Source organism: Chiloscyllium plagiosum, unplaced genomic scaffold (genome assembly GCF_037043375.1).
Source record: "Chiloscyllium plagiosum isolate Xiang-an unplaced genomic scaffold, Cpla_swu_hap1 HiC_scaffold_6, whole genome shotgun sequence".
Lineage (NCBI taxonomy): Eukaryota > Metazoa > Chordata > Chondrichthyes > Orectolobiformes > Hemiscylliidae > Chiloscyllium > Chiloscyllium plagiosum.
Genome location: NW_028270144.1, coordinates 33,559,529 through 33,585,314, shown reverse-complemented (window position 1 = coordinate 33,585,314; position 25,786 = coordinate 33,559,529). Strand labels below are relative to the sequence as shown.

At 37.6% G+C, this 25,786-nt stretch overlaps 1 long non-coding RNA gene across 1 annotated transcript; it reads left to right on the top strand.

The window, feature by feature from the left end:
- The first annotated feature begins 3,378 nt into the window (after window positions 1–3,378).
- Window positions 3,379–25,474, top strand: LOC148149739 (uncharacterized). Its single transcript, XR_015757409.1, has 3 exons — window positions 3,379–7,572; window positions 21,408–21,464; window positions 24,063–25,474. It is a non-coding gene; the product is annotated as an uncharacterized LOC148149739 (long non-coding RNA).
- The last annotated feature ends 312 nt before the right edge of the window (window positions 25,475–25,786 follow it).

The window sequence follows — 25,786 nt, the reverse complement described above, 5'->3', positions numbered from 1 at the left end:
TACTTTATATTCCATAGGGAGTAAATTTAGAAACTCATACCTAGTGATAATTTTCAGTTTGTATGTTAATGCCAGATCCTCCAGGTATTTCGACAATGACTAAGTGTCACTTTTCCACTGTTTAGAGTTAGCTTTGATAGAGGTAATGTTAATTGGATTGTTGCACTCCTCCCTTGGATTTTTGGAAATCTCTTTATGAGCTCTTCACCATTGCTCAAGTCATTTATCCATCAGTATTCACTCCATTTAATCCGTGATTCTGGCTGCAAGACTGCAGCCCCTGTTGTGTACGATATGTTTGGTTGAGTGCTCCCAGCATCTCCTGTCACATCACATTTGCATAAAAGAGGACAGATAACCACATTTGAGCAAAGAAATGAAAATGCTCAGCACCAAACCTGTCAGCTTTGTTCGTAAGTTAATTGTAAAAAATTTGATTTGCTTTGTTTTCATTCTTTATTATGACAATCCCCTTTACATTTGCTTCGGTTTGTGCTCTCTTGTATGTAGCCTTTGAAGAGAAGACAGCTATTTTACCCCAATACCCACTCCAGGGATTGCTTACTTCACTCTAACTAATCTTTAGTCCTAGTTCATCTCTAGCTAAATTGGGCATAGTTGGTAGACTCATTCACAATTAAAATTTGCAAAAATTGGCGCATTTACACTCCAATGTTTGGGTTACTCATTGCTTAGGATGCTATATATATTAATCAAAGCATTTAGTGGTTAATAATCGCAATCTTTTAATTGGTTTTGTAAAACAGTCATTTGAAAATAGCAGGACTGTGCTTGACAGTTATGAACATGAGTATTATTTACATGATTGAAATAGACTTCTAACATTGGAGTGTCAACTGTAAATTTATAAGGAGCAAATGTTAATTTCTTTGTTTTGACACATTCTATGCAGTTCCACATTCAGTTTTAATGGCAGTCATTTTTTATTGGATTAAATCATCTGCAGTTAAATTCACAGATCAAGATATTAAAGATCTTTTTGTTATTTCTGATTGAACTATAAATATCATTGTTCATTTAATTGCAGATAGGTGAATTATAACTTTTAACTTTGACATGAATTCACAAGCAGTAAAAGGAAAATGCATATGTGAAAATTTGCAAGATTTATAATTGCAACAAAATGTTGCAATATGCTACATATCCATTTCCATTTTCTTTTACTTGCTGTCCACTATTATTCTGCACTTTGTTGAACATTTGTTGTATTAACTTGGTTAGCAATAGTAAGTACATTACATAAGGTGGTTTTCATAGGGTCACTGGGTTATAAGTGTCGGACTTGGGCCTCCAGCCTCTTGAAAATATGAATACTCCTCTTGCTTTCAGTTACTCATACAGGAATGTATAAACATTTTCACAAATTTTGAGATTATCTGGCTAGAGTTTTGCCCTGGTAGGTAGTGATAGGTGGTGCATAATCAACTTTTATTATTTAATGTAGCAAACCTGCTTTAAATCATGGTAATCATCTAATTACTTATGGACCAGAGGTTTGGAGGGCAGAAATTTGTTTCTCTTCAAATTGCTTTCTTCAGAAGTGTCTCTTTTTCTCACGTGTGTGTGATGGTTAGTGGTTGCCATGATAATATGATAGGTGAGTGTCAGCAATGTGATCCTCCAACATTTTATGACTAAAATTGTAATTTTGTCATATACTTTAATTACTGACACAAAATACTGGATTAATGCTTAGGTTTCTGGGAACCCATACCTAAGAAAACCCACAAAGCAAGGGAAATTGGCAAAACTCTTCTCAACATAAAAGTTGCACATATTCAATATGTTCTGAAAAGGGGCTGTTTTCACTCGTTTGCAAGGATCTTACTAATACTCAAATAAATGAGTGTAGTTTCATTGTGGTCATGTTACTGGATCACAATCCAGAGCTGAATCAATCCCATGTGATAGGATTGGAATTTAAATTCTGTTAACTTAAATAAAAATGGCATTTAAAAACCCTGTGTCCATAATGGGAACCATGATACTACCATAAAAAGCAGAAGCAGTTCAATAATATCCTTTAGGGAAGAAAAGCTGTCATCTTTTCTGCTCTGGCTCATGCGTGGCTTCCAAGCAATGGCATAGCTGCTTTTTAAATTATTTCCAAATTGGCCTGGCAAGTCACTTTGTTTTTTATTCACACAATTCTGAGAACTGGTAATGCATGTAGATTGTGGCAGTTGAACATGGTGGCTCCCTACCACATTACTCAGAGCAGTTGGGGAATGGCCTTTAAATATTGACCTGTATCTTGTAGTCCATGATTCTGACATTTTCTGACATAAATCAGGGTTGTGGCTATACGTGACACCCTCATTACAATAGTGGTGAAATTACTTTAGCATTGTCATCTCTAATCTCATGCAGTAAAGCAGTAAATCTTGGATGGAAGGGAGAGAACACTGGCTGTATCCAACCAGCTGAATTGGTTAAAAACTCAATTTGGATCCGAATGTTGGAATTTATGCTATTGGGGCTATGATATTAATGTAAGATCTGCTATTGTGACTGTGACTTACTGGGAGGAGTTAGCTGGGTTAGTTTGATCAATATTTGGCACTTTTATAATTCTGCAGAATTCCTTCCAACTCATGATGGTAAGATCTTAGATTCATGAGTTCTTCAAATTCGGATTCACTGAATAAGTTTTTCAATCCAAACCTTGAGTTGGATCATTGTTTCGAAGCTCCTGAAGGACAAATTCAGACCAGCAGAAATCCTGCCAAGACAGGTAGCTTGAGAAAAGAAATCGCAGCATAGTAAGAACGAAGAGCAGGAGTAGGCTGTTTGACTAATTGTCCTGTCTCTCATCACTCTCTCATCCATCAAAAATTTCATTCCCCACCTCTATCTGCGTTCCGTAAAGACCATTCCTTCCATGACTCTCTTGTCAGGTCCACGCCCACCCTCCCCTCCTGGCACCTCCCCCTGCCACCACAATAATAGCAAAACCTATGCCCACACCTCCCCCTCACCTCTGTCCAATGCCCCAGGGCAGCCTTTCACATCTGTCAGAGATTTACCTGCACTTCCACACACGTTATTTACTGCATCCATTGCTCCTAATGTGGAGGAGACCACATTGGGGAGACAGGAAGCCTACTTGCGAATCGCTTCAGAGAACACCTGGTCAGGCAGCATCTGAGGAGCAGGTGAATCGACATTTCAGGCATATGCCTCATTCCTGATGAAAGGCTTGTGGGCCAAGGGGGCTGAGAGATAAACATGAGGGGTTGGGGTTGGGGCTTGGACAAGGTAGCTGAGAGTTTGATAGGTAGATGAAGGTGGGGGTGAAGGATATATATTGGAGAGGAGGGTGGAGTGGGCAGGTGGGAAGAAAGCTGGACAGGTAGGACAGGTCAAGATGGTGGTGTCTAGTTGGACAATTGGATCTGGGATAAAGTAGGGGGAAGGGAAATGAAGAAACTAGTGAAATCCTTTTTGTGGATTATTTTTAAAACAAAAGCGCTGGTTGTGCTTTTCTAGCACTATACTCTTGACTCTGATCTCCAGCATCTGCAGTCCTCACTTTTCCATCAAAAATCTGTCTAACTCAACCTTGACTGTTTGACTCGACTTCACCAGTTGCCAGGGGAATAACTGAAGAAGAGGAAATTTCTCCTCATCTGTCTTAAATGGACAACTCTGTTCACAGTTCTAGATATCTCCATGAGGAAAAATCTTCCTCAGAATTTTGTATATTTCAATAAGATCTCCTGTCTTTCGTCTAAACATCAGTAAACATGGATTCAAACTCTTTCTTCATAAGACTACCTCTTCATCCCAGGAATCAGTCCAGCGAACCATTTCTGAACTGCTTCCTTCATAAATAACAAGACCAAATCTTTACACAGTACTCCAGGTCCAGTGACTCCAAAGCTCTACACAACTGTGGCAAAGCCTCCTTACTTTTACACTCAGGCCAACAGTCTATTTCATGTTACTGATGGAGTGAAATAGTAGATTTTTTTTGGCTTTATCCTTCTGCCTCTATTGTTAGCAACAAGGTGCATGTTTTTAAACCAATTTTGGGTGCTGTGTTTTTTCTTGTAATTAGAAAATCAAAATAGGCTTTCTAGTAAATTTAAATCAGAAGTAAAGAGAAACGTTTGCTTACGGGACACCCTGAAATATGGAACGCAACCGTAGAATATCCCTGTGAACTGTTTAGGTTAATAATAAAAAGGAGGTATTCTGTTATGTTGTTTGAAGTGTAAGTTGCCTACAAAGATGTTGTTCAGCCAATTATGCATTTCCACTATTGATATAGTAAACAGCTTAATGCATGAAATCTTGATATGTCACTCTTTCAACTATTAACTGAAAGTGCAAATCTATGGAGATGATAACACATCCTTCCCTGTAAGGAGCGACTTTATTTTAGCTTCTCTTTTACTTTCTATAAGCTTGTGCAAACTTCAGTTTTCACTTCTCTTGCAAGTTCTCTCTCATTCTCCATTTTTTATTTTAGTCATACTTTGATTGGGAAAACTTTAGAAATCACCTTGGCTACCTGTCATCTTTGCAGCATTATAAATGGTGAAGAATCGTTGAAGTCAAAACAAAAGAAAAACAAGGAATTTGAGCAATAATTGATCATTTGGACCAATGCTAAAAAAGAACATTCTTACTGTAAATTATGGACATGGGCATACATATTTGGGAGAAGACAGGAAGGAGTGATTTCACAAACGTCAGTTGCAAATTAGCCGCACTTGCTTTGCTTTTTTAAAAAAACTATGCAGTGAAGTTTACTTTTGTTTAAAAATACAGTATTTTGTGGCTTGGCCCTTTAGGTAATTGGTGCATGTTTAAATTTCTCTTTAAATGTTAAGTCTCAATGGAGATCATAACAGATGGAACATTCAAAGAAATTATGCTGCCATATTTTTAATATTGAGTATAAGCATAATGACAAATATTGAGTGTGGGACTATTTCTTTGTGGTTGAACAGAAATTGTTTGGCATTTAATAGGATGGATTCATTCCACAGTTTAGTTCCTGCATTGACTTAAAGCACTTTTCCCCAAAGACAACATTTAAAAAGAAATGTGATTAGTTCACTTTCATCAATAACATGAAACAAGAAAGCACATACAGACAAGAGCAACTCTGTGGAGAGCACAGCGCAGTGTGCAGTAAAAATATATGACCTAATAAGTTTATGTTTAGAGGCTCATTTGTTAAAACTCTTGAATTGCTAATTTGTGTCTGCAAGATGAATGGATAAGATATCTGTAATGTGTGAGATTAATATTGATGGATGAGGAGTTTTTTTGTTTACCCCAATGTTTGTGGCTCTAAACCTTTGGAAGAAAGACACCCATCATGGGGGAGCATTGCGTTTTGAATGTATATAAGATATGCACCCCTCCTCTATTAAGTAATGCACTGCTTATTGATAGATTTGTTAATGTCTAACTTAGTCCATTCAAGTGCTTTAGTTTAATATGTTATTTTACAACAATTTGGAATGTTAGATGGACAGTAATTGTGAAAACTGTTTTTCAATAGATATAATAAAGGAATTGTTCGATTGCTCTGAAATATAATTGTGGGAACTTGAGCCCAGTGTGTATCTTTAATGGCTCCATGATCTGCATGAAACACCAAAACCAGTAACAAATGAGTGACATGGTATTGCACTGTTTTGGCATAGATTTTGTTTCAAAGATTGTAAGCTTTTAACGCACATTAACGCCCCCTCTTACCTAACCAGCTTGCTCCTATAAAGTTCTATCAGATATGATGATAAAATTGAGATACTCAGCGGTTTTAGTGGCAAGTGTGTATAAGATTTAAGGCAGAGCAGTTCATTTCAATCCAGTGCATACATACTGTTTCTGTACAGAATACATTATCTTGTTTTCTCCATTAGTTCTTCTCTGTTTTAGTTGCTATAAATGTGACCACAGTAGTTATTGAGCCATTCAAGTTTCTTGCTCTGATTTGGAGAATGCTAACTGATCTGTTATTTCCACTTTTCCTCCACCTTTCTCTTGCTTTCCTTGTCTCCTCCCATCTAATTTATACACCTAAAATCTGTGCTGACTTGATTACTGTAAATGTTGCATTTTTGGAGCTGTTAATCTACTATGTGGTGTTTCTGAGTTTTTCTTTGAAGTTGATGGCCAGTTTATTTTGTAAATAGGAGAAAAACACAATGGGGAACACTAAGTACCCCTGCTCTCTCCTTAGTTTGTCAACCTATTAAAAAAGAGCAAATTAAAATGCAAAAATCAAAATAGATCGACAAAATTGAAATTAAATTTAATCAGATAATTGTTTATTTTCGCTTTGCTTTCATTTTTAAAGATACTTTGAGGAGAAGTGAATGTTGCTGGGAAGGCCAACATTTAGTACTCATCCCTAATTGCCCTTAAGCAATGCCAAGCAATGAGTGACTTGTAAGTCCTTTCAGAGAGTATTTAAATGTCAGTCACATTGCTGTGGATCTGAGTTTGCATGTTGGCCAGATCAGACAAATATGACCAATTTTTTCTCCGAACGATATCAGTGAATCAGAAGATTTTTCATGCCAATGAATAATAGTTTCTTTTCAGTTTTGCTGAATTGCAGTTATTAATTGACTTCAAATTCTAATATGTGCCATGGGTAGTTTTCAGAGTCTTGTCTTTGGGGCATTAACCTTACCTCTGGATTGCTAGTCCAGTGGTGTTGCCACGACACCATCAAGTTTGACTATCTTATTATAGTGAATCGAAAGCAAAATATTGTGCATGATGGATTCTGAAATAAAAGCACAAAATGCTGAAAACACGCATCAGGTCAAAGCGTTGGTGAAAGAAATTAAGTGTATGTTTCAGGTCAATGAAGGCCATGATGGAAGGCCATCCACCTCACTTATCATAGTTTTTATTTACTCCTGATCTATGCTTCAGACAGTATTTTGTAACAAAAAATAATGCACAAAGCTAATTAAAGTCATCATCTAAATCAAAGATCGATGGTAGTACAAAACTCAAGTATTGCTAATAAAAGATCTATTTTTCTGAAGCTTTTTTTCTTATACTTGTCAGAATATTTGCAAGAATGCTAAGGTGAAGAATAAATTTTTCATACTGTGTGATTGGTTAGCCAGTGATTGGTGGTGGTGTTGCCATGACAATGCACCTTGGTCTGAAGAGCACAAATTTCTTTTGGTGCATTCTCCATGACAGCACTGCTACCAATCAGAATTACTTTGAATTATAAAAAGAAATTATTTCAGCGATTAATTTATTAAAAAGAACTTGCATAACCATGAGGATTTCATCCTGCATTCTTTGAAGTTAGTTACCTTTCCCAAGCACACAATAGTGATAGCAAACATCCACCTTTTGCTGGCAAGTTTGCCTGGTAGACATTAATATGTATGTAATGGTGCAGTATGGATGGATAGGTTTGACAGTGGTCACTTTGAGAGTAGCCAATTGTATAGAAGTTTGTGGTCGTGATGATTCTCACAAGTAGTTTGAGTTCTGGATAAAGTTTGCAGTCGGACTGCAGAAGCCGACAATGTTCTAGGACAACCTTCCTGAATCAGAGTAAGTAGTGAAGGTAACGCTTCTCAAAATCTTTCAACTAACTTTGGCATGGCTTGAGGCACAGTCCTCTTGTATATTCTTGTCAAAAGTATCAACCCCAACTCTGAGAAATTCCCCAAAAATACTGACTGAGTAGGATCTATAGCTTGCTACTTCAGTGTACATTCTCAAATGAAGTTGGGATCACCTTTCAGCAGTTGGTTGTGAAGGAAAGAAAAATTTGTTAATGACTGGCTTTTCACACCAAGGTGTATTATATCAGATGGTGATCTTTCCTAATATGGTCTCTAACTTGATAATTTTACAATTGAGTATGAAAAATTATTCAATTTTTGCCAGTATTATGCGATGATTTTTAAGCTGTGTTCAATATTTTGTTTTCTTCATTTGGAAAAACAAACCTTCATGGAAAAATGAAAGCTTGTAGATTGAGGTTATATCAATAAAGGATGGAGTGAAGTCAAAAGTCATATTCTTATTTCTGTCATCACGTGAGTAGTCTGGAGGAGATTGAAAGTCTTTAACGGTAGTTATTTATTTAAATATTGTTGCAGATGCTTAAAATACTGTACTATTACAACTCTCGTATCGTGGAAACTTCATCTGTGAAAAAGACATAGATTTGTCCGACTGAGCTGGTCAATTTGCTTATTTAAATTAGACATTCAGAAGAAAAACACATTTACCTTGGATTGTTTTGAGAATGCAAGAAATAATATTGCAAATCAAACCTGGTTTACTCAAAGTAAATGATCCAATGTTGGGTTGACTATATTTTATCAATCTATAATTTCTTACCTATATATTGAACAGATTGGAGAATTAATTCTGATATGACAGTATCAGATTTATATTAATAACTTTTTCATTTTCAATCTTAAACTTTCCCAGCAACTTGCAGAAATGATTTTTTTCAATTTGTTTGGTTTGACTAAATAATTTTGCTACACAGTACTAATTCTGTTTTATTTGTGTAATTTGTAGATATTTTTGTCAATTTTACAGCTGTCAATATAGCCTATGAAATGCAGTGGCTATAAACTGGATCATTAAAATTAATCAGTTTTACTTAATGTATAGTAAATGATTCAAGGTAATTCAAAATGTTTAGCATAATGCACCCAATATAGTCAGCTGCTGCTTTTAAAATTCATTCACATTGGGCCAATATTTATTGCCTGTCCCTAGTTGCCCTTGAGAAGATGTTGGTGAGCTGTTTTCTTGAACCTCTGAAATCCATGTGCTGTAAGCCGACCTATAATGTCATTTGGAAGACATTTTCTGGAATTTCACTCTCCAAATCTGAAGGAATGGTGATGTATTTCCAAATTGGTTAGCGTTGCTGCCTCACAGCACCAGGGACCTGGGTTCGATCCCACCCTCGAATAACTGCCTGTGTGGAGTTTGCACATTCTCCCCATGTCTGTGGGTTTCCTCCGGGTGCTCTGGTTTCCTCCCACAATCCAAACATATGCAGTTCAGGTGAATTGGCCATGCTAAATTGCCCACAGTGTTAGGTGCATTAGTCAGAGGGAAATGGGTCTGGTTGGGTTACTCTTCGGAGTGTCGGTGTGGGCTTGTTGGGCCGAAGGGCCTGTTTCCACACTGTAGGGAATCTAATCTTTTAAAAAAAAAAATCAGGATGATCTGTGTCTTGGAAGGAACGTGCAAGCGGTGATGTTCCCATATATCTGCTGCCCTTGTCCTTCTAGCTGGTAATGGTCATTGTTTTGGACAGTGGCATCAAAGGAGCTTTGGTGAATTTCTGCAGTGCGTCTTGAAATTGTAGACACTGCTGCTACTGAGCAGGCGGTGAATGTTTGTGGATGTGATACTAATTAGGCGCACCCCTTTGTCCTGACACTGCCAAGCTATTTGAGTAGTGTTAAACTACACTCCTCTGAGCACGTGGGAATATCTGTTCTAAAGAAGGGTCAATGGATTCAAAACATTAACTCTGCTTTCTGTCCACAGATACTGCCAGACCTGATGAGATTTTCCAGCAATTTCTGTTTTTGTTTCCGATTTCCAGAACTGCAGTTTTTTTGTGTGGAACATTTTAATACATTCCTGACTTGCATTTTGTAGATGGTGGACAGGCTTTGGGAAGTCAAAGCACAACTTACTCACTGCAGGATTCCTAAGTTGTGATGAACACACTGCAGGCATTGGCAACTGCATTAGCAAAGTTAGGTTATTTCAAACCTTTAATCATCTGTGCTCTTTTACAGTTTTTGTATTAAATATTCAATTCCATGTGATTTTGATTTAAATTGTTTTTTAATCTAATTTTGTTGAATTATTTACATAATTGTATTGTCGAATTCAGTCAAGAATAGAGAACCAGTACAAAACAGTTGACTCTAACCTTGAAAATTAACATGTTGACCCATAATATGTCTTGAATATAAGCATATGTTATATGAGAACTTATGAGAGGTTATCTGGTTGCCTTTACAAATGCATATCTTTAAAATATTTTCTTCTCAGCATTTTAAAACAGAGTAATAGAATGAAAGCATTAAACATTTGAAGCAGTGGTCCAGTTGGGATTTTCTGATTGGTGACACAAGTGATATTGACGTAAGCTAAGTTCTCTACTCAGTCTCTGTTACTTAACTTTTCACCTGCAAAAGATTTGGCTGCCAGTGATTTTCCAGTCTTTTCGAGGTCACGGTATGAGAAAATGCTATTGATCTTGAAAATAATTACACCAAGCAGTAATTATAATCACTTTTGTAAAAAAAATGTAGGTGTTACCAGGCAAGATTGTTCAAACCATAAATCTCATGATGAAATCAATCATAAATATTATTTCCACTTAGCAACACATGCAGCGGTTTACAGCAACATTCACTCTTTTGATGGGAATCACAATTAAAAGAAACACTGCACAATTTTCCTGCCAACAGGAGCAGTCGTAATGTTCCTTCATACCAAACATTTTACATCAAAAGCTAAGTGAAAATGATTTATACTTTACCAAATTGGTTGCATGACTAAGCAATTAAAAACTATGCATCATAGTTGCACAAAGTTGATCACAAATCAAAGGAGGCAGCATTAAGCAAAGTATCTTCATGTTCATAGAGTTTGGGGGAAATGGTGAAGAGGTTCAGGGAGGGAATTCTGGACCCAAGGGAACTGAAGGCATGGAGACCAATGCTGAAGGTAAAGGAGTGCAGGAGAGACCAGAATTGGAGGAAGTTTAACAATGGGTTATAGCCTTGGAGAAGCTTTCAGAGATTAAGAGGGCAGCCATTGTGGGATTCAAGCATAAATTGCAAGTGTTCAGGATCCGGGATCCAATGTATTGAGCAAGAATGTGAGAGTACAGAATTAGATATGAGCAGCTAAGTTGTGGCTGAGCTGGAAATTAGTGAACTTTAGAATTAAGCATGGGTTACTGAACAAAATATTGGAATATTCACTATTAGGATGACAAAAGCATGGATAATGGGTTCACCTGATAATGCTTAAGGAACATTGAAACAGGAGTAGACTATTCTGTCTTAGAGCCAGTTCCTCCATTTAATTAGATGTGGCTGATCATGGCCTAACTCCATATGCCTGGATTTGGCCCATATCCCTTAATGTCTTTGCTTAACAAAAGCTTATCTCAGATTTAAAATTAACAACTGATCCACCATCCACAGCCATTTGCAAAGAGAATTCCAAACACCACCTACCGTTACATATGTAGAATTGCTTCACAGCATCTCTCCTGAACGGTCTAGCCCTAATGCTCAGACTGTGCCCTGTTGTCCTGGAATCCCCAACTAGTGGAGATAGTTTGTCCCTGTCTATCTTGTCTTTTTCTGTTAATATTTGAAGACTTCAATCCAATCACGCACAACCTTCTAAATTCCGGAGAAAATAGGACCAATTTTAATAATCTACCCTCAAACTTAACCCCGAAGTCCAGGTATCGTTGCTGGAAACCTACATCGTACTCTCTTCAAGGCCAATATATCTTTCTTATGGTTTGGAGCCCACATCTGTTCACAGTTCTCCACATGGAGTCGAACCAGGATTTTGTATAGTTGCAACATAACTTCTGCCTCATACACTCCATGCCTTGAGATAGAAAGAGCAGCATTCCATTAGCTTTCTTGATTATTTTCAAAACTTGTTTGAGACATTTTTAAACATCCATGTGCACCTGAGTTCTCAAGTTTCTTTGGCCATCCATTGTATTTAATTTCATACCATCTAGAAAGTACCATGATCTAATCTTTTCGGGTCCAAAATGGTTAACTTCATGCTTGCCTACATTGAATTCCATCTGCCACAACTTTGTCCATTCACTTCATTGTCTATTTGTAAATTTATGTAATGTCTACGCTGTACACAATGCTGACTAATGTTTTGTCATCAGCAAGTCTGGATGAATGACTTCCTACGTTCTATCCAAGTCATTAATAAATCACGAGAATAACTGAGGTCCTAAGACAGATCCTTATGGGACACTACTGGTCACATCCTAACAATTTAATTACCTACCTTTTTTTTTGTTGCATGCCATTGAACCTATTTCTCACCCAAGACAGTAATTTGCTGTCAGTTCCGTGGGCTTCTACCTGTTAAGTCTCTTTTATGTGAAATTTATCAAATGCTTTCTGTAAGCATATATAAAAATTTTCCGTAGACAATCCCCTGTGCACGACATCAGACACCCCTTCTAAAAGTGCGATGAGTTTTGTCAGGTGTGACCTACCTGCCATAAGTCCCTGATGGACTGCCCCATCCTTGATTATAGACTCTATCAATTTCTGTACCACAGATTTTAGGCCAACTGGTCTGTAATTCCCTGGTTTTCCTTGTTTGCCCTTCTTAAAAAGCAGAGTGATATGTTGAGTCACAGTCGATATGGAGCTGGAATTGGGTACTATGTCACAGAAATGATAGGGATTGGAAGCTCACATTGGGGTCAAATGAGATGCTGAATTTGTGCATATTAATTGCATTGGTAAAGAGTGAAAGGTTAAATTTGCTGATGAAGGTACAGAGTTTCTGACTGGCTGCAAATAATGGGTCATAAACAATTAACTGGAGGAAAACTATTGCTTATGCAAGAATGCATGTGAAATAAGTGATCTGACTACACAGTGAAAGATTGAGTTGAAAAGTGGAGTCAGAGAGCTCTGTTTTGGCAGCACTTGATTGAAACGAACACCTTACGTTTGAAAAGCATCACCAATGGGCACATGTAGATAATAGCAAAGAGGAAGCCATGGATAGATTTTTCAAGAACAGCAGTAAGTCGTGTAGGGGTGCAGAAAATGATTAGCGGAGATGATCTGGTTCTGATTGGATAGCAAGATATTTACTGGATGCTATGGCATTGTGGTTTACCCAAGCTCTGCATCTCATCAAGCCCTTCCATGAAAATATCCATCAGCATGATCATCACCATAATATATAGAAAGATATCACTATATCTTGGGGGTCTGTGTTTGCAGATATTATGAAATCTATATTGTAAACATATGGTCTCCATTAAAGCTTGTTATATGCCTATAAACTGTTAGTACAGGGTAATCTGTACAAATTGTGGACAAGTAGCACCATAAATAGCAAAAGTCAAACTGAATCTCCTTCATGCTAATTGTTAATTTTGCTTACTTACCTGATGGGCAATTCGTGTAATCATGTCAAATAAGACCCAAGAGCAGTTTTTGGTATTTGGCTACCGCTTTTGTTGTCCTTTATATGCTTGTTGTTAATATGTGCAAATAAGTTCTATTCTATTGTATGGAAATCATTTTCCAGAAGTTAATCCTTCAATTGTAAATAATCATGATGCCCTGAGCACAGCACAAAATTATGACTTTTTAAAATGTTTTAGAGTGATGATACAATAATATCACATCTTACTAGTGCTAGTAAAATATTTAGGACATTTAACAACGAACGTCATATCAAAGTGCTTTACACCCTTTCTTGATTTCACACAAGATGACAAACATGGGCTAATTTTTTTTTTGTCACTTGCTCTCAACTTACTATTAGAGCTGCTTTCTTCATGGAAGCTATTTTACAGAAGAAACTATTTGATCAGTGCAGAGTTGTCCCTGTTAAAAGGCTTTTATTAGACCTGTGCTGATATTGTACCTCACTTTCAACCAGTACCATTACAGTGTTGATGCAAGTCATAATTAAAACTTGTGCATAAAGCTGTTTCTATTCTGACACCATGTCTTTCAGCACAAAGTTGTCAGTTGGTTTAATTAGCTAGCTGCAATTAGAGGTCCTAACAAGGATGTCATGACTTAATTACCAGAAATTGGAAGTATGAAGTGCGAGTAGACATCAGTAGTGACTGTTCTGTCATTAACTCATAGATCACTTCTGTCTTGGATAATGAGCACATTTTTGCTGAGAGATTTACATCCCCATACATCTCCTTGTTAGAGCTAAGAGGATTTGTTTGTTTTAATGTGCACTCAAATAAAATCAAATTAATTAGATGTCTCCTCAGACATATCTAGCATCCCTTTTTATGGTGCCAACAACATTACATATGTCAATGAAATTGAAAAATAAACATTACTATAACTGTATAATGTTTGCTAGATGACCTTCTCTCTATCTGTAGTATTATCTGGAGAATTCCCATGTGCAGTTACAATTGCAAAGGATTCTAACCAGAGTTGGTGCCACAATCATTTGTAATAAGTACTGAAGCAATAATGTTCCATTTGTAAATCTGATAAAAGATTTAGGATTAGAGGCTGTAGTTTGCATATTTGACATGAAACCTAGTTTATTGTAGTCTACAGTCTATTGTGATCAGATACCAATTTATTAGAGAGCTTGTTTTCTATTATGTTAAATATATACATATATTGGCCTCTAATTGACTGGAACATGCCCTATTTTAATATCTTTTTCCTAACCTTTCACCTCAAATCCTTTGCACCACAAATTGCTGGAAGTGCAATCTGATGACAATATGACAAGGTCAACTGGACATCTGGGACCTTAGTGACTTATGGGGCCAATAGCCTATCTCCTTAACAGATACGATTTAAGGATAGCGAAAGAAATGGAAAAGGGACAGACAAAGAAAAATGATGGATTGGTGTCAAATCAAATAGAGAAATGAAGAGATGATAAATTTGATTATGACTGATAAAGATAACAAAGATTTTTGAAATCTCAAGCAATCTATTGCCTGCATGCGAGACTTCACACATTTCAATTGTTCTCTTCTGGGCTGGAATTTGAGCGGAATAAATCTGTCCTTGCCTTGAGTACTCATCCTAACTTTGGTCGAAGTTCAATTTTAAAATTACTGACTTTTAAAACAAAAAAATCAGTGAGTTGCTGTTTTCGTAAATATAATAATTTGTCCAGTGATTTGTGCCAAGGTGCAACCTGCAGAACCTGGGATGTGCATATAACACTGTGTGCATATTAACATTGTCGCTTTTTTCCCAGAAAATGCTGAACCTATGATTATGTTTGTTGTAAAGTCTCCTGAGGGTTATCTAGCGTTCTCCTGTTGGAATGTTGTCTGAAACCTATGGAAACTGGTATTGATTTGTACACAAGGGCAATCTGCGTGACTTGATTTCCCTCACTGGTTGTGATCCAGTGGTTGATTGCTCCATTAAAGTTTAACTAAACTCATCAGGCAGTAGATTATCATTTGTAAACTTCAGTATTAAACGTCAGTGGCACAACTTCATGGTTGGCCTTTTAATGCCATACAAGCCAAACAAAATGGCATAGCACTCTTTTCCACCTCGTGATAAATTTGATTCAGGAAATAATGACTACTACTTTGATTTTGAAGGACAGCCTAATGCAAATATTTTTGTGCTGTTAACTATCATCATAGTTTTGTTTTGTCATTGTTGGTTTTTGGTTTATATTCAGTAATGTAAAACTGTTTTGTTTCACTAATTGCATTTGTATAAAGTTTTCCAAGGCACAACTTAGGAATGTTATCAAATATAATTTGACACTAAGCCACTTCAGGAACCATCTTAAGCAGATGACCAAACAATTTGTACAAGAGGTAGCTTTTAAGAAGCAACTGAAAGGTCAACAACTTGGTAAAAAGGTGCAAGGGATTAGTGAGGGAATATCAGAACTTGGGGCTCTGGTAGCTGAAGCAATGATTGCCAGTTGCAGAGTGATGAAAAATTGTGTACATGAAAAACCAGAACTGGAGGATTGCAGAGATATTTCAATGGATTGTCGGGCTATATTACCTTAGAAGTGCAGAGGGATGAAACGATGGAGGGATTTGAAACCGAAAATTAGTATTTTAAAATCAAGGTGTTGCTCAACTAGGAACTAATGTAGGTGAGTGAGTGCAATGGTAATAGGTAAATGGAGCCTGCTGAGAATTAGAATTAGAATAATAGAAAGCTTGATTTGATAGTATTGTTGCTGTTTTCTGTTCCGTAATAAAAAAAAGTTCTGATTTATTTGTAGTTTTTTTAAATATCTTAATATTGTTATCCATTCTAAAACTGAGGTTATGTTCTAAACGTTTAATTCATTTTTGCAATTTGACATCAATTTATCTTTGCTCCATCCCACAAAATGCTTGTTCTGATTATTTAAATCTGTTTCCGTTATTAAGCTCTATTTTCTGAGGTAGTTCTATAACTGAAACATAAGCATGCCTCTTCTCTCTGCAAGTGCGAGCTGTTCTACCGTGTTCTTCTACAGTTTTCCACTTTTCTTTTAGATCTCCAGTGTCTTTGATATTTTTCACTTGGATGGCGGAAATGGTAGATTTGAGCATGTCCAGGCTGTGAGGGACTTTGTTGTCTTCTGTGGGTCCTTTTATGGTTGAAGAGTTCAAATGCAAGAATTAGGAGTAGAGAAAGGCTACTTGACCCCTGAGCCTTGTCTGTCATTTATAATGATATGTCTAATATTATGGCTTGTCTTATTGTGACCCCAACTTCATTTTCCTAACTGTTCCTCATTGACTCCCAAACTGATCAAAAATCTAACTCAACTTTGATCATGTCCAATGTCCAGCCTCCACTATTCCAGGATTTCACAGAAAATTCCACAGGCTAATGAGTCTTTAAGAGAAAAATAGCTCGGTATCTTAGACTTAAATGGGCGACACCTAATTTTTAAACTCTCTCCCCAGTCTCGACTCTTTTCAATTACCCTCACTGCAGCCACCATCGAAGAATGCCATGCTTGCCCACAGAGCTGGCTGTTTGTTGTTGGCATTGGCAGTTGTGACCTTCCTTTTAACATGCTGTATGTTGCCATTTCATTTTAGAACGTCATCAAAGCAAGGTGAACCAAATTTCAGTGCTTTCTTTCACATTGACTGGTTTTAGATTAGATTACATTACATTACAGCATGGAAACAGGCCCTTCGGCCCAACAAGTCCACGCTGACCCGCCGAAGCGCAACCCACCCATGCCCCTACATTTACCCCTTACCTAACACTACGGGCAATTTAGCACGACCAATTCACCTAACCTGCACGTCTTTGGACTGTGGGAGGAAACCGGAGCACCCGGAGGAAACCCACACAGATACGGGGAGAACGTGCAAACTCCACACAGTCGCCTGAGGCGGGAATTGAACCCGGGTCTCAGGCGCTGTGAGGCAGCAGTGCTAGCCACCGTGCCACCCACAAAAATGTGCAAACTCCACACAGACAGTTGCCCGAGGCGGGAATTGAACCTGGGTCCCTGGCGCTGTGATGCAGCAGTGCTAACCACTGAGCCACTGTGGTTGGCAACAGTGTTTTCCTAAAGTGGCCTGCAATGCAAAAACTTGTGGAGAGTGTTATCGAACAAATAGACCTCGGGGTTCAGATACATAGTTACTGCAAAATGGCGTCACAGGTAGACAGGTTTGTGAAGAAGGCAAATGTCATATTTGCCTTCACTGGTCAGAGCACTGAGTACAGGAGTTGGGATGTCATGTTACACTTGTACAAAGCATTGGTCAAGCTGCATTTAGAATGCTGCGTAGAATTCTGGTCACCCTATAAAACTTTGTGATCAAACTGGAAAGGGTGCAAACAAGATTTACAGGGATGTTACAGAGACTGGTTTGAATTCTAAGGAGAAGCTGTGTAGACTGGGACTTTTTTCCCTGGAGCATAGGAAGTTGAGGGGTGACATTCTAGTAGTTTATAAAATCATGGGGAGGTATAGATAAGGGGCATAGCTAAAGTATTTTCTCCTGTGTAGGGGAGTTCAAACCTCGAGCATTTGTGTTTAAGGTGAGAGGAGAAGGATTTAAAAGGGATCTGAGGGGCAACTTTTTCACACAGCGTGTGGTGCATGTATGGAATGAGCTGCCAGAGGAAGTGTTAAAAGTGGGTGCAATTAGAACATTTAAAAGACATTTGGGCACTTTAGGAAAGATTTAGAGGGATATAGGCCAAATGCAGGCAAATGGAACCAGTTCAGTTGAGGAAGCTGGGCTGAAGGGTCTATTTCCAAATTGAATGCCTCGGAGTCTAAGTTACAAATCACTCAACATCCACGCCTCCAGAATTGGCAATTGATTATCCTATTACCAAGCTGGTCATGCTGAGTGATTTTATTTTGCTTTAAAGAGTTACAACCTGCTGTTAATTGAAACTGACTTTCAATTTTCACTTTTTATTAATAGGAAGAATCAGACTTGCTGTCATAAAAATGATTTTCAGTATTTGCTAAACTATGGAGAAATAGGCAAGTATGAGTGATGCTATCTTGATAAATAGCAGGTCACCAATTAAGGATATCTGGGAATGGACATGGATGGTGGCAACAAGTTGCCTTGTAAAGTGAGCGTTCCTTGTTTTTAAGAACCAAAATGAGCAAGTAAATTTATTTTGTTTGAATCCATTGTTAAATGTGTTTGAGATTCCAGCCAGAGAGTTAATAGAATATTGTATTTGCTTTCATCATCTGGATATATAATAAATGTAGAGCTTGTTTCCATGAAATTAAAAACCATCGTGCTTGATATTTTGAAGGAAAGTAATATCAGGGCTATCAATTTAAAAAAGCAATTTAGAAACAAATTGTTGGAGAAACTCAGGCTAGAACATCTGTGGAGAGAGAAACAGAGTTAATATTTCAAGTCCAGTATGACACTCTTTCAGAATTCTATTTCTGTCTCTGCAGATGCTGCCAGACCTGCTGAGTTTCTCTGACATTATCTGTTTTTATTTCCAGTGTCCTCAGTTCTTTGCCGTTTGTATTAGGTGGCATTACTCGAGTTTCCATTGGGCAAATCCAGCACTGAACATCCATGAATTAGTAATCTTCCAAGGCAGGTTTGGGAATGGTAAGATTCTTCTTAGTTTCAAAAAGCATTGCATCTTTGTAATTGAGGCAAATCTACCTCATCCTAGATTCAACCCTCCAACTCGGTACTGCCCTCTAGAAATCTTTCCCACAGATAGAAACAGACCTGCTTAGAATTTTGAACATTTTCTGGTTTTATTACTGCCATACTAATGTCATTCACATTGCTTAAATAATCAAGACAAATTGGGAAATTTTAACTTTCCAAACATAGACTGGGACTGCCATAGTGTTAAGGGTTTAGCTGGAAAGGAATTTAAGTGTGTAGAAGCAAATTTTCTGATTCAGTATGTGGATGCACTTTCTAGCGAAGGTGCAAAACTTGACCTACTGTTGGGAAATAAGGCAGGGCAAGTGACTGAGGTGTCAGTGGGGGAGAACTGACAAGGATAGATAAGATCTAAAAGTTTGAAATTGGAGGAAGACTAATTTTGATGAAATGAGGCAAGAGTTTTCAAAAGCTGATTGGGGGCAGATGTTCGCAGGTAAAGGGATGGTTGGAAAATGGGATGCCTTCAGAAATGAAGTAACGAGAGTTGAGACAGTATATTCCTGTCAGGTGCAATGAAAGGCTGGTAGGTGTAGGCAGTGCTGGGTGACTAGAGAAATTGAGGGTTTGGTAAGAAAGAGAAGGAAGCATATGCCAGGTTTAGACAGGATAGATCACGTGAATCTTAAGAGTACAAAGGCAGCAGGAGTATACTTGAGGGAAATCAGGAGGGCAAAAAAGGACATGAAATAGCTTTGGCAAATAGGCTTGAGAAGAATCCAAAGGGTTTTTACAAAACATGAAGGACAAAAGGGTAACTAATGAGAGAATCGGTCCCCTCAAAGATCAAAAAAACGGCTTTTGTGTGGAGCCGCAGGAGATGGGGGAGATACTAGATGAATATTTTGCATCAGTGTTTACTGTGGAGAAGCACATGGAAGATATAGAAAGTAGCGAATTAGCTGGTGACATCTTGAAAAATGTCCATATTACAGAGATGGAAGTGCTGGATATCCACATAAAGGTGGATAAATCCTGAGGACTTGATCAGGTGTACCCTTGGGAAGTGATTGCTGGGCCCCTTGCTGGGATATTTGTATCATTAATAGCCACAGATGAGGTGCCGGAAGACTGGCTACTGTGGTGCCACTATTTAAGGAAGATAATAAGGACAAGCCAGGGAACTTTCGACCAGTGAGCCTGACATCAGTAGTGGGCAATCCTGAGGGACAGGATTTACATTGGAAAGGCAAGCACTGATTAGGGATAATCAACATGGCGTTGTGCATGGGAAATCATGTCTCACAAACTTGATTGAGTGTTTGAAAAAAATAACAAAGAGGATCGATGAGGGCAGAGCGATGGACGAGATCTATATGGATTTCAGAAAGGTGTTCGACGATGTTCCCCATGGGACACTGGTTAGCAAGGTTAGATGTCATGGAATACAGGGAGAACTAGCCATTTGAATGCAGAACTGGCTCGAAGGTAGAAGATAAAGGGTGGTGGTGGAGAGTTGTTTTTCAGACTGGAGGCCTGTGACCAGTGGAGTGCCACAAGGATTGATGCTGGGTCCACTACTTTTCGTCATTTATATAAATGAATTAGATATGATCTTGAGGGTATAGTTAGTAAGCTTTGGAGATGACACCCAAAATTGGAGGTGTAGTGGACAGCAAAGACCCACAGAAGGTAGTGCGTGTGTGGAATGAGCTTCCGGAGGACGTGATGGAGGCTAGTACAATTACAATATTTAAAAGGCATCTGGATGGGTATATGAATAAGAAAGATTTAGAGGGATATGGCTGGGTGCTGGCAGGTGGGACTAGATTAGCTTGGGATATCTGGTTGGTATGGACGGGTTGGACCGTATGGACGGGTTCGCACTGTACATCTCTGTGACTCTAAGATTACAGATCCCCTTAGAATGCATCAAAGCAACTGATTCCTAGTGAGGATTGTTGCTTCGACAGCCAACCACTCAATGTGACTTTGAAGTATGTTAACTTGACTTGGGAGTAACAATGCTAGCTTTCGAGTTGAAAAGTTGTGCTTGCAACGTCAAGATTCATCTCCAGGACTTGAGCTAGTAGTCTCAGCTGGCACTTCAATGGAAGTCTGGTTTGTTCAAAGAAACATTTAGACACAGGTTCCGGGACCTGCTTTATCTGGATGAAAGATGTTCCTCTATCTCCGCTTGCAGAATGGGAAGGTACTATTGGTGACATTCATTTCTCAACTAGCATCATTTATCTCAGTGTTGTTTAATTGGGAGAACCATTGATTTGTTGGCCTGCAGAACTATACTTCAAACCGGATTCAATAGATTGTGCAGTTTTTTTAGGTGCCGTGAATGTTTGAAATGTGCTAAATAGATGCAAATCTCTCTTTCTTATCCATTGGAATTAATTTTGAGGCTTCAAGGTGATGCCCCCCATCTGTGTTAACTCAGTCCAGTCAATAATAGTAAATTGTCATTTTTTTGAAGAAATTATTTTTGTTAATATGCTAAGATTGGTTGAAATATTATGATTCTACTTTGCAGAAAATTATCCATTTAAACACCTCAATAACTGCTGTCATTGAGATCTCATTGTAAGAAGTAAGTAATGAATACCGTCCTTCCAATGCTTCCATCCTCTGCCCCTTTTCTGGGTATGGAATGAATTGCTTCTCTTGGCAATTCCATTCTGCAAACTATCCAAAGCTTGAAGACTCACTTTCACCACTGCATTAACATGATGTGCCAGATTAGTTAATTAAAGTTGTGCATATGTGTCCATGCAATGTTGCATGTATATGTCGGAAAGCGTGCATGTTGATAGTTCGATTGTACGAAAGTAATTGGTGCAATACCTCCAAGGTTTTTGAACTGGAAGTGAATATAAAAAAGATACAGTATTGCTTTGAAACTGTTCCAATTCACTTAATTGTTGGCTAAATAAAGTAATGTCATGCAAGTTGTACAGTTTTAGAAAGAGTGTATTTCTTTAATAATTAAAAAAGAAATATCTCTGAATTGTTTTTGAGTCTACATAAATATTTGGTTGGAGAATGTTTTCACATTTGAAAGGAATATCAACAAAGCATTTTGTGTTGCATTTGCAGTGCTCTCATCTGTTAACTAATTTTGTATTTTAAATTCTTGTTACAGTTATAGTTAAAATTAGATTGTCAATATTCAATAAATTCATGATTTCTTTTACTCTTCAAATTTATCAAGGGTGCAACTAATTAAAATCAAAACTCTGGAACATTTCATAGCAGGCAATTATTTAATTGAGCTCTTAATAGACCTGGCAATTTCAAGAATTATGTATTTTCTGGGTCAGCTATATTTTTTCAAAACCTCTCAGCTCATATACTATACAACTTTAAACACCTATTCAGCATTACAGAAATACTATGATGAAGTAGTTTTATTATAATCCAGTATTAAGAAAATAGCAGTTCATATCAAATTTGTTAAGTGTGTTGAAGGTTATAAATGTCTATATGAAGTTGGTTAAAAATCTCACAACACCAGGTTAGTCCAACAGGTCTATTTGGAAGCACTAGCTTTTAGAGTGCTGCTCCTTCATCAGGTGGTTGTGGAGTATAAGATTGTAGGACACAGAATTTATAGCAAAAGTTATCCACTTCCCTAATGTCTAAGACTTTTATTTGAGGTTTTTCCTCTCTCTCTCTCTTTCTCTCTCTCATGCTACTTATTGATTGTACTTAATTCTTGCCTATCACTTTGTACAAAATCCTGCATACATGGAGAGATGGCAGGCAAATTGTATAAGATTGGAAGTGGTTCTTTGAATTACATGGGACAACATATTTGGAAGCTAGATCAATAAATGCATGTGAAAGAGAAACTAGTAATATTGGTTGCGTAATTGAAGGGTGGTGCTTCAGATGGAATGTTGACTATGGGTAGAGATAGAGTTTCTAGCCTTTGGTTCTTATCAGAATCTGGGAGCAGAATGGTTGGTTTATAGGGCTTCATCGCTTGATAGATTTGGAGCTTGTAAGTATTGAAAAGTCACCTTTTATTTATAAAGTACATTCTCAGAATATACCAGGTATACTGAAGAGTTCATTAATATATATTGAATTCTGGCATGTACCCTCCAACAAATAAAATACTGAATCTAGTTATTTTCTTCCTGTGAAAGGACAATTGCTAAATTTTGGACTTTCTTCATGTATTAAATAGTTTTGAAAATCATAACTAATTTCTTTGAAGATTTAGTTTAGCAAAGGTAATAAATGGGCTCTTTGCTCCAACTATCCATAGATCAAGTTCCTAATTTGCAATCTTGGTTGATGTATGGCTTGAGGATGCAAAATGTCGAGCCAGGCCCGCAGAGGCAGACCTGACCTCCCAGTCACCACCCATTTTAATTCCCCTTTCCATTCCCTCTCCAACATGACCGTCCTTGGCCTCCTATATTGCCACAGTGAATCAGACTGCAAATTGAAGGAACAATATCTCATCTTCTGCCAGGGCAGCTGGCAGACTCAACATTGAGTTCTCCAATTTCAAATAACCTCCCTTCCCATTCCCTGACTCCCTTCCCAGTCCCTTCCCTTCCATTCCTCTGTCTGACCCTTCCTTCCAGCTACCAACTGCATTCATTCCTCCCATTGACCAACTGGGTCGTACCCTCTACCTGTGTTCACCCATCCCAAGCTCACCACTCCAACCCCCCTTTTTCTGCAGCTCCCCTTGCACCCACTCCCAAACTAGAAGTAGGTTTACATTTGAAGCATTGACTTCTCTGCCTCCTGATGCTGCCTGGCTTGCTGAGTTCTTCCAGCCTCCTGCTGGTCTACAATGTATAGATTAGGCTTTTTGTAGGATTAGAAAGGGAAGACCAAATTATTTGGCACCCCATGACTTTTGTGTGCAACTCCTTGAAGGTGATGACAGAAAAATTGGCAGTAGTCAGGATGCTTAATTCCTGCATGCTGCTTTGGCATAGGAATGGTGTGGGGATGGGAGCAAGGGAGAAATATAAGTAAAATATATGCTATGGAATAATTTGTAATTAAGCACAATTTCTGTGTCTAAATTGTCTTAAAAATAATAGAAGTACTAGCAATAGTTAATAAATCATCAGCATTAGGATAAACTCTTCAGCACACAAAATCTAGATATATGTTAATTTTGCATTTATAACAGAGGATTGTTTTAAATTATTGCTCACAGTGTCAGTACCTTTGAAGTGATGATGCACTCTAAAAAGGAATTTTGCCATGTCCATGCCAGCTCATGATGCATGAACAAAAAAGAAAATCCGCAAATAGAACAGGTGATAGCTGATAAACTTCAATTCAGATTCTGGATGTGCAGTTTCTTTCACTTAGTCATTTGGGCTGAAGTAATGTGTGTGTGCTCGAGATAATGATATATGCTATCTTTAACAGGGCATCGTGCAGTTTGTATTCATTCCTGTTTCCTTGTTAATTCCCAGTTCTTTGTAGATATGAGAAGCCAAAAATACTTTGCTCGCTCAAACAGGTTTTGTAAGCTTTCTATGCTTTCGCCCCCAAAGTTGCCCTTGAATATTTTATGTGATCTTGAGTGTCTCAAAAAGAATGGAAGACTTAGACTAGAGCATGATTAATTTAACATTTCATATTTTCTTTCTGCACTTTAGTGAAACTCAGGGCACCTTCTTTCAGGACAACTTGCTGCTCCATCAACTCCACTGAAGTGAATTACTGTTGGTCAAGTAAGGCACTCATGAATAAAATTTGGAAATAGCCCTCTGGAATTGGGAGCAAACATCTTTAGAGCGCTATTGTCTTAATTTTCCTCCATCTTTTAAAAGGTGCAATAAGGTTCATTCTAAATAATTGTTTATGCTTCATTGTTAAACCATTATCAATGAATAATAAAATGAATGTTAGGAAGCAAACATGGAAACAGCTTGGCTCTTGGGATATAGCCAAATAGTTATTAGTAGTTATGCCCAGGTTGATTAAATGCAAGAGTTGAATGATATGTTTCAGAATTCAGCCTCATACATTTGGCTTTATGAAGAGATGTTTTTGTTCTACATTCCTTGGACCTTGTAACAATTGTGTAACTGTATATTTCTATCTTGTTAAATAGTAGGATTGCTAAGAAATGTTCTTCCTCTGATCAAGAATTCTTCAAAGTGCTTAGAAAATTAATGTCTATTTTCAAAAAGGAGCCTTTGGCGATATTTGTTTAATTCGAACAGTAGTTGAATTTAATTTTTTTTTAAGTCCGAAAATCTGATCTTCAATGGATATTATTAGTGGGCAAGTAATGACTGATATCTGCTGGACTGACAACTGTCAGTATGCTGAGCAATAAAATACTTAATGAAACCAGGGCAATTTCTGTTTCAATCACTATTGTATGTTTGTGTGTTGTATATGGATCAGGAATCTATATATTAAAAATAAATGGTAATTGCTTGTTCAACTTGCATGTTATCGTTGTATTGGGACACGTGTACATTTATTTGGTCTCTCACTGGAATCATTTTGCTAAAAGGCAGTACTGTCTTTGTCATTGTGTTTTGAACATTTCAACAAATGTTCAAGTATGTTTTGATTCAATACTATTCAAAATAAATAAGTTGCTAATTAACAATCACAAGGAGCATTTTTTTCTGTGCAGAAATTTCTTTTACCATGATCCAAATTGTTTTGAAAATGTCTGCTTTAGGAAGACGTAAGAGTAAATTTTTATTCCGACAGCATGGATAATGATTTGGTAAAGCAGATTGCATGCCTGTAATGTAACCTGGTTGCTTTGGCTCATGAAGGTGAGTTTTTAATTCTAGCTACTGTAAAGAACCCAGTGCAAAACCTTGGTGAAATGATATGAATTTTGGGATGATCAAGTATTGGACTGAGAGGGAGGTTTAACAATGCTGCTGTGGATAATTAGTGCTG